Below are 16,409 nucleotides of genomic sequence, written 5' to 3' on the forward strand. Positions count from 1 at the left end.
GTAATTTATATCTTATTGTGTGTGTTTGAGCATGAATCATAAACCTATTTGTGATCCAGCTCGCATGTGTCATTTAGAGGAGACCTTTTATACAGTGTGGTATACAGTTCAGTGAGTGGATACATACATTTCTAGAACAGAAACACTAAGTGGAATGGATCAGCTAATCGTGGCGGTGTTGGGCGTTTCATCATGGACTCCAATAAGAAGCACACAGAACAATAATCAAGTTATACTGTTTCAGTGCTATGATCTTGTTCAGCATCTGTTTTTAACTTCATGCTAAATCTTAAAATATCAACTCTACTGTATAGTAGAGTACTCCCCATATCTAATCTACTTTACTGTTTGGATATGAAGGGAATTCAATAGACCTTTTAAAATCTGTAAATGCATTTAGAAATCTTATACTGAAGTACAAGTTTGCTTTCCTTAATGTCAATAGCATAAACAAATATCAAAGCGAAGTCAGGTCTTCAATCCACTGAATCACTATGTAAACAAAGTCCATCGTGGGCAGGCAATGTTTTCATAGAAAATGTCATATGGTAATAATAAATTGCAAATATAAGCAAGAATAACATTTTGTTTGTCACTCATTTCACAACTATCGGATGTTTGTTGAGACTTGGTACTTACGCAGTAGACAGCGAAACACTGTAGCAACTGTACATTCATATAATAAAAGCCCTTATTAATACCGATGAAGAGCCCATCTGCAATGGGGAAAAAAAAAAATGTTTTATATATTCAACCTGCAAGTTTATCACATTATTAGTCAGTGCCATTAAATCAGTTTAACATTCTTCTACAGCCATTGCAATCACTGGCAAAGTAAAAAAAAAACATACATTTTCTCAACAAATTTAACACAAATTTTGTAATTTCATTCACTAGAGGTCTCTGAATCAAAACAAAACAAAAGACAAAGTGTAGAATCATGAGAGTGCTTGTCTTCATTGTTTGATGACTTCTATTGCTGATGAGAATCTATCATTGTGATACATGACAGCTTTTCAAAAACTAGGTAAAGTATTAAAGTTGTATTCATTTTATGTTTTGTCATCTCTCTCCGCACTGTCTTTCTCTTGCAAGTTACGGTGACATGTGAAAATCTCTCTCTGAGTTTGAACAACCTTGGAAAATAGTGGATGATGTCAGTGAATAACTCAACAAAATTTACAACAAACGTCGACATTAAGATGCAGGAAAGTGTCATGACATATCTTCAAGTAGACACTATGACATTCTGACCTGGAATGACATTGTCACAACGCCTTTCTCCTCCCCATCAACCCAAGAACCATACTTAAACCAGTAAGCCCATAGTCTCACACACACATACGCACAAACACACACACACGCATGCATTTGCTCCAGACAAACAACAGAATCATCAGACAACATCCCTCTGTAACCAACAGGCAAACATGAGTGAGACCGCAGCAGGCAGGAGATTATGTGCTGCCGTCAGAACCTCCATTGCCACCCTGAAAGACTCAAGAATGTCTTGAGCTTCCACTTGACAGTCAAACCTCTGGTAACACACTGAGCTGACTGGGAAGAGGAAAAGAGAGAGCTGGAGTGATAATAAGAGCGGGAGAGAGAAGCTGGGAGAGCAGAAAGAGTTCTTATCTACTCAGTGTGCTCCCCAGCCCAGGAGCAATGGCATGACAAAGGTTCTAATGAGTCTCTCGCCCAACTGACAGCTATCTGAGATTATACGACTATAAGAAAGAAGCATGCAATAAATTAAAAGGGCAACACTGAATCATAGCCCCTCCTCCCAATTTATTGGCAGTTTATGCAAAAGACTGAAATAGAGCAGGAGGTGACTGCAGTATATGCCAGTTCAGGAGCAATGCTGTTATGAAACTGGGTTGGTTCCACTCACTGGATAGCAGCCAACTGTCACTATCGTAATAGAACAGTGCAGGTATAATAGGGACTTTTGTGCCTGTGCAGAAATTAATCTTGTGTCATCTTGCCTTTCTTCTTGAACACCAATAGAAAAGTCAAGATTGACATTTAGCACTGAAAGTCAATAAAAGACAGGCCCACCAATTATAGGAATGATTAAGTACTGTACGCTATCACCTCCTTTCTGGATTTCCACTGTTTTCTGTTCTTTCATCTCTTGTTTCACTCCTAAATTGTGTTTTGAAACTACTTGCTACCTATAAGGAACCTTTTCCAACCAGGAGATGAAAACTCTTCCACAAGACCCTGCACAACATTTTTTGAACCTGCAGAAACGAGACATTTCGTTCACACAAAACAACCACAGGTCTTCTGCTCTCAGGGGGAGGTTTAAGGTGTGTAGGCGTTCTTACTCTTTCCCCACTGACTCGTTAAAGCATAAGCAACTAACAAACATCCAAGCTGTACTTTAGTCTATACGAGCTGTAAGCCCAAAGGAAGCCAGGATCAGTGACCTGAACTAACAAGTGCAGGGCCAGTGTCCTGCTGAGAGCCTTTCATAGTTTGGCAGAAGTGGGGTTATGGGAGCTTGTCCAATGTAAGACACAAGTGCTGTTGAAGAAACCATAGTCCCCTCAGAGGCAGAGGAAGTATCCATGTACTGACATTTCCACTATTGTTGAAATAAAAAGACGACACCCTGACATGTCTACCTGTGAAACATTTAGCGGGGATACTGAATTGTGTGTAATAACCTAACATTTCTGGACAAAAGCAAGACCACTCATAGCTTTGATATACATTTTAAATTATAGTCTGTCAAATATTATTTGCAAGATCTTTTTAAATGACAGTTTTGCTATAAACTTGAAAAGGTTGGGGTGCTGTGTTTAACAAATAAAACAGCTTCTGCTGACTTGCCAATCATTATTGACATTTACTAAAACGGAAAAAGAGAGAATATTCTTAATATTTTCAAATCATCAACCCAGTTGTTTCATGTAAATATATATGCCCATTCTGAATTAGATGCTAGCATCATGTCACAATGAAGTTTGGAATGGGGCAACAAAATGTTGGGCAGTTTGCTCAAAAAAACACCTGCTTGAACATCCCACAGGTACACAGGTTCACTGGTAACAGATGATGGCAAAATTGGGTATGAACATGCATCCTTGAAAGACTATGTCATTCACAAGCGAGGATGGGGCAATGTTTATTACTTTGTCAAACACTAGACTGGGGACATTACTAAATGGACTCGGAGACGCTTCATAGGACCATTTCGGCTTCTTTGAAAATTAACACGTTCTGTTTTTATTTTGGCTATACACTGGAATCAGGATTGTAAAAGCAAGCAAGTGAAGTTTGGTCTTGTCAGATCCATGCACATATTTGTTATATTAACTGCATTTTACAGCATGTGTTTTACAAAACGGCACAGACTGAATAAATATTTTTTTCCAACCTGGATATGCAACCTTTTATCTGCTTACACTTATCACTTGACAGGACTATAGATAAAGCTTAGCAAAACAATGCACATAAAGAGTATGTATATGTATGAATATGTAAGTAGCCCCTCACCTTGATACAAAAAGATGCAGCACTTCTGTTATCATCCAAAGTGCAAAGCGGTCAATACTCTAAATACACTGCTTCATGGCTGAAAACTGAGGGTGCAGGGAGAGGATGAAGGTGGCAAAGTCACTGTAAGGACATCCTAAAGTGGCTGATGGAGGCAAAACACAAAATGGATGGTTCCAACATTGGCCTCGCAGAAAATGAACCAGTATTAATCGTTCCTCGCTTTTGGGAAATAGGTAGGTTATTCTAGTGTGTGAATATTTAATGATGCTTAATTAGTTTTGTTACGGGGGGGTGGTCAGTAATAGCACGTAATTGGTTTGGATGTTGTGTTTGCATGTTTGTGGCTAAAATAACTTCTTGGTTAATTGATAATGGTTAATTGGTTCATCGATTACTGTCTAAATTACACAAGAAAAAACACGTATAGTACTAATGACACAGAGGACACAATATCCCTTCACATACTGCAAATGGGATTTGTGAAACATCACGGTAAACGATTCAACAGTAAATGTCACATGTACTTTACGGCGCACTCCTCTGTTTAGACAAGAGACTAGCTCAGTATAACAATAAGAGGGATTTGTTTTCTTAAAAAACTTTTTTAGCAAAAACCTTCTATTAATTCATTTTTAGATTTTTTTATATCTCACACCTTTTTCCTAGTTACGCCTCTGAGGTGCAACCTTGAAATATATGATATAAATGTTGAAAATCAAAAGCTTTCAAATCACTTGATCAGATGACATTTTGTTAGTGAGATCACTCCAGCAACCTACAGTTTTTTAAAACTGAGTATGTCCCATTAACATGTTTTGTCTTCATTCATAAAGAATAATTTAGTTTAAAGGAGAAAACAACCAAATATCCAATGCAACATATATTTCATTTCAAATTATAATGGCTGAGTTTGTGGTAGTGATAACAGTCTCTAATGTCCCATCACTATCAAGGAGGAAATCCACAACTTTGCAGGTTGTATTCTGCACTTGGTAAGTTTAGGGAAAGCCTGTGGATTTACTAGCAGAAGTAAAAGTTCAGCTCAAGTTTAAAATACAAGATGTCTTGATTTAAGCTGTGGGCAATGCTTGAGGGCATTTGATCTTTGTTTTCTTTTTCAGTGAACTAGCCCAAAAGCCCTTTTTCCTCTTGTTCTATCTCATCTGCCACATGGTGCAGCATCCTCTGCCCCCTATTCTTAGTCAGCTACGTCACCCCTGACCCTTACTAATGCTCCTTGTCGACACACATGGAAAGGGACTTTTCAAAAGGTGATACAACGCTTATTGCCCTCGGCAGCTTGCAGAGGAAGGTCGCACAGCGAAGTGACACAGACAGCAAGGTCACTGTCAATGGAGGTTGTTCGTAGATCACTCCTCATGCCCCGACAGCCACTTCCTGGTTACTGTATCCCAGAAGGGCTGCACTGCCACCAGCAGTCACTTAGCACATCACATCTTCAACAGATATCAGACAGAAATCCTTTGTGTTCCTTTTCCTAATCTCTTTTGCCAAGCTTTTCTCTTTTGTACATAAAAGAAAATGTGGTTTTACTTTCTATGTTTTATTTCAGTGTGAGTTAATTTTTCTGCTGCTCTTGTCTAGATCCTTCAGATATAAACACAAATGTTAAATAAAAAGAGTGCTACATAGTGACACACGCAAATGCCCTTATTGTCAATTATTCAATGAAGGAAATTGCTCAATATGCATGGTCAATGTCTCTTATCTTGTCACTGTTATCAGATTATGGTGATTTCAATAGTTGTCCTGTCTATCCAAAGACCTTCCCCCACATGCCTTTTAGGAAAGGGCTGTCATTTTTTGTAAACTGATAAATGAGCTTTCATCTAAAATAATATTTTTTACTTTTGTGAAGGATACTCGATTAAAACGGCATTTTTTCCCCACTCCTTTAAAACGGCTGTCTACCATGATGAGTAAGCATATTCCATAAATGACCCAGCTGTTCGAGCATATTGTGTTTCGCCTCATCAGGGATTCAAAGGGGCTGACAACAGATCAGCCCAATCCGTTCACGGCGTGGTCTCCAGCTGACCAGACCTCTATTTAAAATAAGGTCTTTTGTTCTTCCCAGCCAGCTGGTGATATATATGCTACAGATGTGTGGCTCATGATCGCTAGCTTCAGAATGTTAATGTGTTTCTAAGTGACAGCAACAATTACATACATATTAGCCTGTAAATCTCAAGTATGCAGTGAAGCCACACAACTGTGCGATATAAACGCAAAAACAAACGCTGACTAAAAGTATTATCTATTCACGAGTAAAAAAAAGCATATAGTATGCATATATTAGCTTAGGAGAAAAAAGTATCATTTAATTTCATAAACAAATGACAAAAGACAAAAGCCTTGTTTCACTTACATTATTAGGTCTCTTTCATTGACCGGGTTAGAATCTGATATTCACAAAGTACATATCCCCAACTGTATCCAAAGGTCATAGCAGGGAAAAAAAACTTAAATTTGAAACCTAGTGTTTCAGTCTGCGATCATTGATTTTTCTTCCATGTCCTTAATGGATCAGCTAAAAATACTGTATGCTGTTCTGCTTCTGGGTACAGGCCCGGCTGTTGACAGAACTCTCTGTACATTTGTCCTCTAACATCAACTTTCCAACATGTATTTCAAAGAAATTTGGCCAAATTACTTTTATGATATACAAATGTAACCATTTTCGAGTTAATTATTGTCTTGTATAATCTGGAGCAGTAACAGCACCTGAAAGACCTTAACCTCGCAAAGATGGTACTTGTATAGCAGCTGATCTTAAAGCTATGGAACAAATTGAATTTAATTTCAATCTCAACTTCATTTTTTTGCAGCTTTTAAATGCATATCAATTATCAATTATATTTGACATCCACCATTTTGTGTGCACATTTTAATAAATAGGCATTATATAATTTAAATAAAAACAAATGCAAAGCTTGACATATCAAAACTCGATAAAACATAAATATTTATTTTATGGTACAGCCCCCTCGAACATTTTAGACTTCTATGAAAAAAAATCCAATTTAGTAATCTGTTCTGTGTCAATTTTTTTCAATAAGAGATAAGTTGATGTCTCATTAACATAAGAGATATCTTAATTTATATTCACCATTAAAACAAACAATATAATGGATATTTTACAAATCTCGTCTAAACTTTATCTCATCCATATGCTGTTATTTGCAACAGTACTTCACTCCCTTAAAGCTAATCACATAATGAGGTATGGCTTTAGTCATAACAATTAGTGATATTGATTCATGGAATAATCCTGTTAATGAGCCCTAACTAAATGATGTAAAAACTTGTGACACTACTGGGAATCTAAAAACTTATATTAAAATATCATGATTTGCAACTTCTGTAACTGACTGATATTTTGCTGGCACCAAATCTAAAAGGCACACATGATTGCGAATGATTTATCATACTTGGAGGCAGGTGTGTCAGATTTCAGCTGCCTACTGGCGTGCATGCATACTGATTCAAACTCTGTTTCTGAGTAATAAATCAAAACCCCAGCATTTTTGCCATCAAAGCTGTTTCATCTGATTTCTGCCCCATGTGAACATGCTGTCAACAGCACTGAATAATCACAAGGTAGAAGAGGGCTCCTTCCCTCTGTTCCTACCATACCGTGATTCAGTGGATGCATAATATCACTGGAAATGGAGGGCCTTGTCTTTGCTGACATCAGAATGGGAAAAAAACAGATTGTATACTGTATATGCCCTTATACGCACAGAGAAGGGGATTATATGCTTATATACACTCACCTGAGCAAACACACACGCTGTATACATGTGCCTTTCCTGCTTACGCACATACCGTAGGCACAGATGTATACAAGCACACATACACAGCCCTGCACCAATGCACGTACACAGTGCCTGAACCAAATCATTCACCAAATCCAAAGGGCTGAAAGAGACAGACACAGCATTGCTAATTCAGACTTAAAGGAACTACAAGGAAAAGCAAAGTCCGTCTTAGTGCTTTCCTTTAACCATGCTACTCCATATCAGAGGCAGTGCGTCAGTCCTACCATGGTTAACACTCAATAAAACATCAAAAGGGATGAAGCTCAGAGCTCTGGACAAATACACACCCACACAGATACCAGATACACTCAGAAACTCCCTTTCACTCTCATTCGCTCTCTTAGACAAGTACGTGCACACGCATATCTGATATATACATAGTTTAAATGTGGCTCATTAGATTAAATGAATTTCAGCAAGAAGAATAGATGAGAGGTTTACATCTGTCTCAAGAGAAAGCAATAGCATACAACGCCATTTCAATGCTAAATGTGATTTCAATAGAACATTTGTGAAAAGCAGCTTCCTGCAATCAGCCCAAATATGCAGGGGAACAACTGGCGATTTTAGCAACCTATAAGCCAGTCAACACCAGATACACAGGAGCTGTCATCAACTTCCCATCAGGCTCCACTTCCCCCCAGTGGATGTTCTGCAAGAGGAGAGACACTTCTTTTGAAATTTTTATAACCAGAGGCAAAGGCATTTAATGGTCACTGTTTTGCATGTTACATGAGAATGTGGCATTCTAATCATCTGCCCAGGACAAAGTTGGGCTTTGACAGCTCAGACAGGCTATTTAATATTCAATTATTTTAAATATTTCAGGGGACCAACAGGATGCTCATGCAATCATTAATATTTCAACCGCTGCTGTACAAAAGGAGGTAGCCTTGCACTTGTCTGGTATTGATCAAGAGGGCAGCACATTCACTCTTCCCAAAAAAGAGCACAACAGCATACCTTAATGCTTCTGTCTGTTGGTCTATACACTGTCAACTGAAACAGTGCTAATTACCATCTGAAAAGGAACCTGGCAACCGAAAGACATAAAGAAATTACCCTATCATCACTTTCCCCTTTTGAGAGAAAGACCATGAAAAACAGAGAGATAAAGAGACACAAAACAAGATGTATTGCTGAACCACTTTCAAACCAACAAACTTATACATACATAGAAACTGAAGGTGAAGGTTTATTATAGGGTGACTGAGATAGTATAATACTAGACACAATCAGTTCTCTGCAAGCAGAGATAAAAGGGACATGGCAGGCATTAAAATGCAGAGAGACACTCACCATTATGAATAAAATGTGGCTACTGTACAAAAGTAATTCCCTGCGCTCACAGATACTAGCTGTTGCAAAGACGAGGACAAACAGCCACCGCAATTATGCCCCTTCCGCTGGCAGCCTCCCCTGGTGATAACCGCTATGTAGCAAGGAAGCAGAGAGATGAATTGCTTTGCAGACGGGCATCTCCCCTCTCAGCAAACACACATGCACAAGTATGCAGATAGACAAGGATAGATTATTCTCTGCAGTGGGAGTCGCGATCTAACAGCCATAAAATACAATTTAAAAAAAGCATTCACTGTAAGCCCTCAGACATTTATTTGTATTACTAATATGCATTTATCCCAACTTTGCACTTTCTATAGAACTGGCGATACATAGTCTAGGATAAGACTCGCATACCCTTTCCATCTTCCTTTCCCTTTCCCACTTCACTCTATTTTTTTCATGCTGAGCTTTTAAGCACCCTAATCTGCCCTTTTCCCAAAAACCTGGAGGGTGCTATTGATGTACAAGAGCCCGTGGATGTGTCCTTACCTTGAAATACCATCCAGAAACCTATAGTCCACAAGACAAGCTGTCTGAAGCTCGGTGCCTCTCCACAACAAAGAACAAGGGCAAAAATCCTTCAAGTCTCTCAGAATCAGAACCCAATTCAAAGCCTTTTCTGATTAGAACTTACTTTTCATGAACAGGATGTCCTTCATTGATTCTGTATATAATCCGTTCCTCTTGACTTCCCTGGTTCAGGAGAATTTCTTTTGGGTTGCTTCCCCCTGATATTCCACCTTGGCACAGTGAAATAGTGTTATGTATTCTACTGGAAAATGTGTGTGCGAGAGACTGAGCGAGAGAGCGAAAGAGGCACTGTAGGATCTCTTCTGGTGCGCACTACCAGCTCCACTGCAAGTGAATCCAGCCGGTCCTCACAGCTTTCCTCCTGCCTTCAGGAATGAAATTCAGCATCCGCTGTTCATCCCCACAACAAGGGGAGGGTATCCCCCCTGGATGGAAACTTTCAGACACCTCTGCCAAAGCTATAGGAGGTGGTAGTGAATGTCCAGTGAGCCCTGATTATGTGTTATTTTCCTCGATATACTCCCTCCTCAATGGATTTTTCCTCCTTTTGCCTCTTCAATTTGCCTGTTATGTAGCTCTCCCCCGCTCCGGAATAGGGTCTCACAGAATGGATGCTGGGAAAGAAGCAGAATGAGGCGAGCCGCTTGTTCTCGCACTCCGTCTCTCTCTCTCTCTCTCTCTCTCTCTCTCTCTCCCTCTCTCTCCCTCTCTCTCCCTCTCTCTCTCTCCCTTCCTCTTGCCTTCGCCCTCCCTCGTACATGCCTCCTCCCTGCTTCCACACTGCACCTCCCCACCCTTTCATTTTCTCTCTCCTCCTCTCCTTCCCTCTCATACACACACACACGCACTTCTCTAGCTTGGGCTTTTCACAATTACTGCTGTGCCATTGCCAGACATGTCAGACAGGAAGGTTCACCGCCCATACTCCTCAGAGAAACAAATAATGCTTGATAAACATGTAAAGTTAAATAGATATGAGGCAGCAGCATGGAAAAGAGCACTGAGCCAAGAGGCAATCAAATCACCTTCTCTACATCCTCGTTACCTGCTTAACTAAATATCCCTCGAGATTACATTTTTTTCCGCACCTCTCTTTTTTTTAAGCAAATTTTGTTTCTTGAGGGCTGTTCAGCAGTTGATGCTGGCCAACTGTCAAGAGTGACTGAAGAGGAAGACGAAAATAGCCAGCTAGGGAGCTGCACACTGCATAGAAACAAGGACAACACATGTGCAGTAGCAGCCATATAATTATATAATTAGCCGCCTAAACAAATTGCCAGAAATTCTGTTATCATTGTGTGTACATACACAGTGATTACTAGCCCGAGGTGCGGCAGGATAACAAACAATATGAAGAACAATTTGAAACAAAATACAATTCTAAAACGTTTCTGGAAATCCTCCCACACATACAGTATCTCAACTCACCATATGTATTTGTGGAGAGACCATTTATGGCATACCCCATTTGTCATGTACTGAGAGCGGTATGTCGACAATGCATCCTGTCGTCACACACCCACTATGAATAACTAACATTACTAATCCTGAGCAATTATCTTGCCGAGCCTGGAATTCATGGTCCAAGTCAGGCTGCTTGTTTTCTGTTTCTCTACAATGTGTAGCCACGTGTTCATCGATTAGGATTGCCCTGCAGAATCCCAATTTAACCTGTCAATCATGTATAACTGTAACAGGACACAGAGTATGTTGATTACATATTGGTTCCATTTGCACTAGGTGTTGATAAGAGGGTCCTGACCTTGATATTATCAAGGCAAGGTTGCATCTCATCAGCACCTTGTCACCAAAGCTCTGAGCCAAATGTTAAAGTGCTTCTGGCAGGGTCACTCGCCTACTATATTCCATCCATCATGTGTGTCTACCTTGGGGAGACATGTCAACAATGTCATCACGTTTTTTTGTACCAGAAAAAGTGCAGTTTTGGAATCGAACAAACCGTCTCACACTGGGGTATTGCAGAGAAAGCCCATTATTATTTCTCACTGTTTTCCATTTTCTCCAAAACCTCTGTCTAAAGGCTAACTCACGCTAATGGCATACGATCCTTTCACCACTTGTTATCATGTGTCACCATGTGAGATTAAGCCACTGTCATATTTCCAAACGTCAAAAATGAGTGAACTCCCCAGAAAAGCAGCATTTTTTTTCGCTCCCAGAATGACACATCTCTGCTGCTTTACCTTGACTGCTTCTGTCTGGACACACAAGCATCTATTATTGCAGTCATATTTATGTATTTTTGGCCAGTGACAGTTACACTTAGCTATATCTGTACAAGACCACTGGCTGCTTCAGCTATTTTTAAAACGTGTGCATGTGTATGACTGATGTTAAATTAGCATGACAAAGTCAATTACAAGCCACACGTGTTCTGGTATTGGTTAGCTTGACACTGTTGGCTGCATCAATGTTTTTTTTGTAGTTTAAGGCTCAGCACTTGTACACAGAATTTGTAGCTGCGCCAATACAAAACGTTTCGTTTTCGTTACAGCAACAACATCAATTGTTCAGTTTGTCCAATTTTCTGAGCAATTACGTAATTTTCTCCTTTGCATCAAAAAACAATAAAACAAAGCGGGAATTTCAATAACATGGACGTCAAAAAAAGGACTACAAAATCTGATTCGAATGGCCATTGCTGTTCCTTCTATCAAGCATACATATGAGAATATCATATGTTTATCAAATTGTAAGTCGGTTCATCACAGTGGCGGCGAGGAGGGCAGTGAAGGTTTGAAATTTGAAAATGATCCAGTCTTCCCTCATGTTCTAACCACAGGCAACTTTCATTTCATACAGTTTATCTTAATTCCATGCTAAAATATTTCAATTATGTGTGTCCTATGCCTTCCAACAAGTTACTGGATTTGTTTCCCACTGTCAGGGCTGCAAGTTGATGGCTGGAATCGAAAAAATAAAAACATTTTGAGTGTTTTCCAACATAACACATTTAAAGTCACCAGTCCTGTGGAGCAGCTCCCTCAGCGACTTGAGTCAAAAATGAATATTCCACTCTTAACAGGGAGACTTTAAGTGTGAAGATAGCAGAGCAAAGAAAAACAGTGGGCACTGAAACACTGAACAAAATGGCTCCACATTAGCTCAGTACATGCAGGCATAATGAAAAACATCTCAACCTCAACATCAAAATAGACATTAGCGATTCAGCATCCATGTTCACGGTCTATACTACACAGAAATCTTAAAAAAAACTCCCATTGTCAGATGTTTAATTTAAGAATGTTTAAAAGCAGCATCACAATTGTTTTATGTTAAAAGGTCTATCATAAAACGCTCCTATTTCCCTTTTGTCCCATTCCCCCCCTCACTCTCACTCTCTCCCCTCTCTGGTACAGCTTGCAGATAAGCCTGGGTAAGCCCTCTGGCTGAGGCACCAGCACGGCCCTTCCTGAATCTCATTATCGAGGTAGCACAGTTTCCAACCAACTGTCCACAGGCCCATGTTCCAAAACAGTCAGCAACTACAACCAATTTGTCGTTCCATTGTCTCTGTAACTTTTTTGTAAACTTATCAAAAATGCTACCAAAAGTTTCTATTTTGTGCCATATAGATACATGTTTACAATCTACAATGACATTTTCCTTAATCACCGAATGTACCTGAACCATAAAGTAGCTGCTGTGGAATTTTTTTAATTGGCAATGACATGTAGTGACTGGCAATAAGGATGCCCGCCCAATTAATCGCAACTGATGATAAAGACAGAAAGAACGTGAACATGGTCCGACACGATGATAAATTGTTTTCACTCAGCAGAATGATTGTCCAAAAATTCAAAAAAAAGATTAGAGATACTGAATAGCAAATGTCTGGCAGGTCTAGTTTCATTTAACAAATCACCACAGAAACAAATCACACTGCACAATTCAGCATTGCTGCCAAGAGGAGGTGAGCAAATGGCCCAGGTTCAGTCATCTGAGGATAGAGCGACACCTCATCATGGATCCCACTGCTTTTCCTGCTTAGAGACACCTTACTCTGCTTCTAATTGGTTGGCCCTGATATTTGTACCCAAACCAATTGTACTCATTGTGCTTAAGCCTAACTAACCCAACCACGAAGACAAACAATCAGAGGCAGAGTAGGGTAGGTCTTGGATCCACATTAGCGCAGCCATAACAGCCACTAGTGTACATTAATGGCTGTCGATTAACTATAATCTAGGTTTTACAGTACGAGTGTATGGGAAGTTTTGGCATGTGATAGGCTTTATATGCTGAACAAACACCGTCCACAGCTGCATTTTAAGGCTTCATTAGTCTCAGCCCTGAAAAAGCCCTATCTGTCTACCCCTGTTCAAATAGATAAAATAATATTCTAAATTGCATATCCCCATTAAACCAGCTTTTGAAAACAAAGGTTCATTTATTCAATCACGTACCTTACAGACGTCAGTACAGCCAGCAATCTCCTGCAGCGTCTCATGTCAGCAAGGTCCTGAGTGCAGGTTTCGCCTCAGCTTTTGTTGCAGATCATTCTTCTCTCACTGTCTCTCAAGGTCATGTCTTCTCCATCCTTTTTAAACAGACAAGAAAATACATAGTTTATACAATGTTTCAGACTTGGCCACACTGCAACACAACAAATGTGGACTACTACTACTTAATCTGCCATATGTAGAATTTGGACTTGGTATTACTGATAATAGACTAATCCAGTTTTATAATTCCTCAGCTCTCACTCTTGTTTTAATCATTTCATTATATTAGTTACCTCAATATGCCTTGTCCTTTGACTGCTGTTCCTCATTTTGCTGTAACCATTATCTTCATTCTTTTTATCTCATTTCAGCTGGGCTTTATCATCTCTTGTCCCTGAAATGATACAAAACGAGTTTATGCAAGTTACTCACCTGAAAATAAAAATGTTTAAACTCTAAAACAGCGTGTTTTTATCACTGCAAACAGCGACAACACAGATGGCGTTTCGCGCTGAATTGCTAGCATAACCTAACATAGCTTCGGTTAGCGTTAGATGTCTAGCTAGTTGCTAAGCTAGTTTCTGTCAGTACATGTGCCATTTTGAAATATATAAAGGAGAGTTGACGAAGCGAAATACCCCCAGAAAAAACTAATATCCAACACATAAAGTTGTAGGCGTACATAAACACATTACATACGCGTTTTAGCTCTATCTGTCTTAGTTTACTTACTAACCGTCTGCGTCACCTGCTGTTAGCTCCTCTGTCACGTGTCGATACGTTACTGACGTCACACGTAGCAGCGCAGCAGGTGCGTGGACGGTTGGTTTTGATTAACGGCTCCATCAGCTGACAGTTCAGCTTCCTCACAGGCGCTCTGGAGGATTTACAATAGCAAACGCACAATTTAGTGGCACAATGTCGCTAAAACTACTGCAAACAAAAGACCAGAGGGAAAGAAAAAAAACACAGTGAAAGCCTCTGTGGACGCGAACACGCCACCTACCGGATATAAGTGGGAAATACACAGATGCAGATCAATGACGGCTGAGCTTTTATACTTTAAGTCGGCATATATTTTGTTAGGCCTAATTCTTACATAGGTTTGGAAAGATTTTTAATGTAAGACTGGAAAACTTTTTAATTAATAAAGCTACTTATGGCCAATAGAGGGCACACTTGTCTTCATGGCCTAATAGTATGGCAGCCTCAATAGGACATACTTAACCTGAAGTCATGCCCCTTCCGGTTTGCCTGATCTGACCTACTTCCAGAAAACTTTCTGTGCATGGTGCAAGACAAGTCATTTTTTTATCTTGTTTGAATATTGCCTTGAATATTTTTGTTTGTCAATTTAAAAGATAATTCTCCAAGTCAAGAAAGTCACAGTTTAGTCATAATTAAAGTAAAATACCATCCAGTTTTGTGTTCTCGTTCAACACTGGAAAATGATCTTTTTATATTGACAAACATCAGATGTGTAGTTCATGACACAATTCAAACAGGATCGAAAAAAATATTTGTCTTTCTCCCCTTACCACCATACAAAGATTGTCTGAAGTAAGGTGGTGTGACTTTAGCATGATGGCTTATTGCACATTTTTATTTGCATTTTTTAATATTTACATCGTTGTTAACTGCTGAGTTGTTGGGAGAAATGTGTTAGCTTGTCTTCCCAGAGTTTCATTTGGTGCCATTCAAACCATGAAATCATATATTTCCAACTGTAGACTACCTCATAAGGTACCGCACACAAACATCTTCAAGACAAAGTTTACTTCTGAATGTCACCACTTTATTTTGGCCATGCCAGCCAACATGCTAACACTCCGGCCGTCATCAGAGCATGGAGGAAAATGAAATTCATGTAATGTATGTGCAGGAGTTGGCAGGTGATTAAAGGTGCACATGGTAATTAGTGTCCTTTTACATCATATGTAAGCCAGACAACAACACTGATAGTGTGGAAGCAGAAGCCCTAATGGTAAACCTTGTAACCCCACCCCAGTATCTCATTATGACCATCAGTAACCATGCACCTCTTGGCTTTACTGTGTGTAATAGTTTTATCCTATATCTTCACATTAAGTCAAAATTGAACAACCCTGTTATAATGTCACATACGGCTACGCTGAGGCAATCACTGTTTTTTGGTTTCCCTTCAGTGAGCTCAATCGAAGCTCATTCCTACAGTCGCGGCTGCACTTTGACATGCACTTTTGCCATTAGCATTAATATTTTACTCACATGTTTCTCCATATCGCTCCACTGTGGTGTGGTCACGAACTCCACCCATCTGTCCCATTAAATAAATAAAACCACACACCTAAAAGACCATTTGGAGCATTAATAAGAGACTTTTCCTAGCTATACAGCCTCATAGCCAAGAATGTTTTCATACTTTTACTCTAATCTATCACAGTCTGTTAAACTTTTACTTTGTACATATTGTTCCTGGTTTTTCTATTAACTCAGCTCACTGACAAATTTCAAAATGTTGTTCAGGTCAGTGCAGTTTTTCAGTAAATGCATGTTACTCACCAAAACTACAGTTGTGCCTTTACACACAAATCTCCAGCCCGAGTTTGAAAAACATCCAGCGATTATTATCCCTTTTTTGCAGTACAGAGATGAATCAACCTCACCCATCTCATGAGCTGATCCTAGAGAGCCAGGATTTTTCCAGTCTCAGCGTGTCAGTCCACGATGCCCCTGG

General features: G+C 39.5%; 1 protein-coding gene across 12 annotated transcripts in view; it reads right to left on the reverse strand.

Annotated features, from left to right (window-relative positions):
* Positions 1-14,654, reverse strand: part of lingo2 (leucine rich repeat and Ig domain containing 2) — a 210,959-nt gene extending 196,305 nt beyond the window's left edge. For 3 of the 12 annotated variants that reach the window (XM_037077165.1, XM_037077158.1, XM_037077164.1), the window contains exons 1-3: positions 14,430-14,652; positions 13,987-14,087; positions 13,655-13,788 (exon numbers count right to left, since the gene is read on the reverse strand). The gene's annotated coding sequence lies outside the window, so the exon portion shown is untranslated. Of the gene's footprint in view, positions 1-9,185; positions 9,250-9,330; positions 9,902-13,654; positions 13,789-13,986; positions 14,088-14,392 lie in introns of those variants that run through there. The other 9 variants (XM_037077167.1, XM_037077160.1, XR_005071131.1 and 6 more) reach the window with 8 other exon arrangements.
* Between the last annotated feature and the right edge of the window lie 1,755 nt (positions 14,655-16,409).

Source organism: Acanthopagrus latus, chromosome 18, assembly GCF_904848185.1.
Source record: "Acanthopagrus latus isolate v.2019 chromosome 18, fAcaLat1.1, whole genome shotgun sequence".
NCBI classification, from domain to species: domain Eukaryota; kingdom Metazoa; phylum Chordata; class Actinopteri; order Spariformes; family Sparidae; genus Acanthopagrus; species Acanthopagrus latus.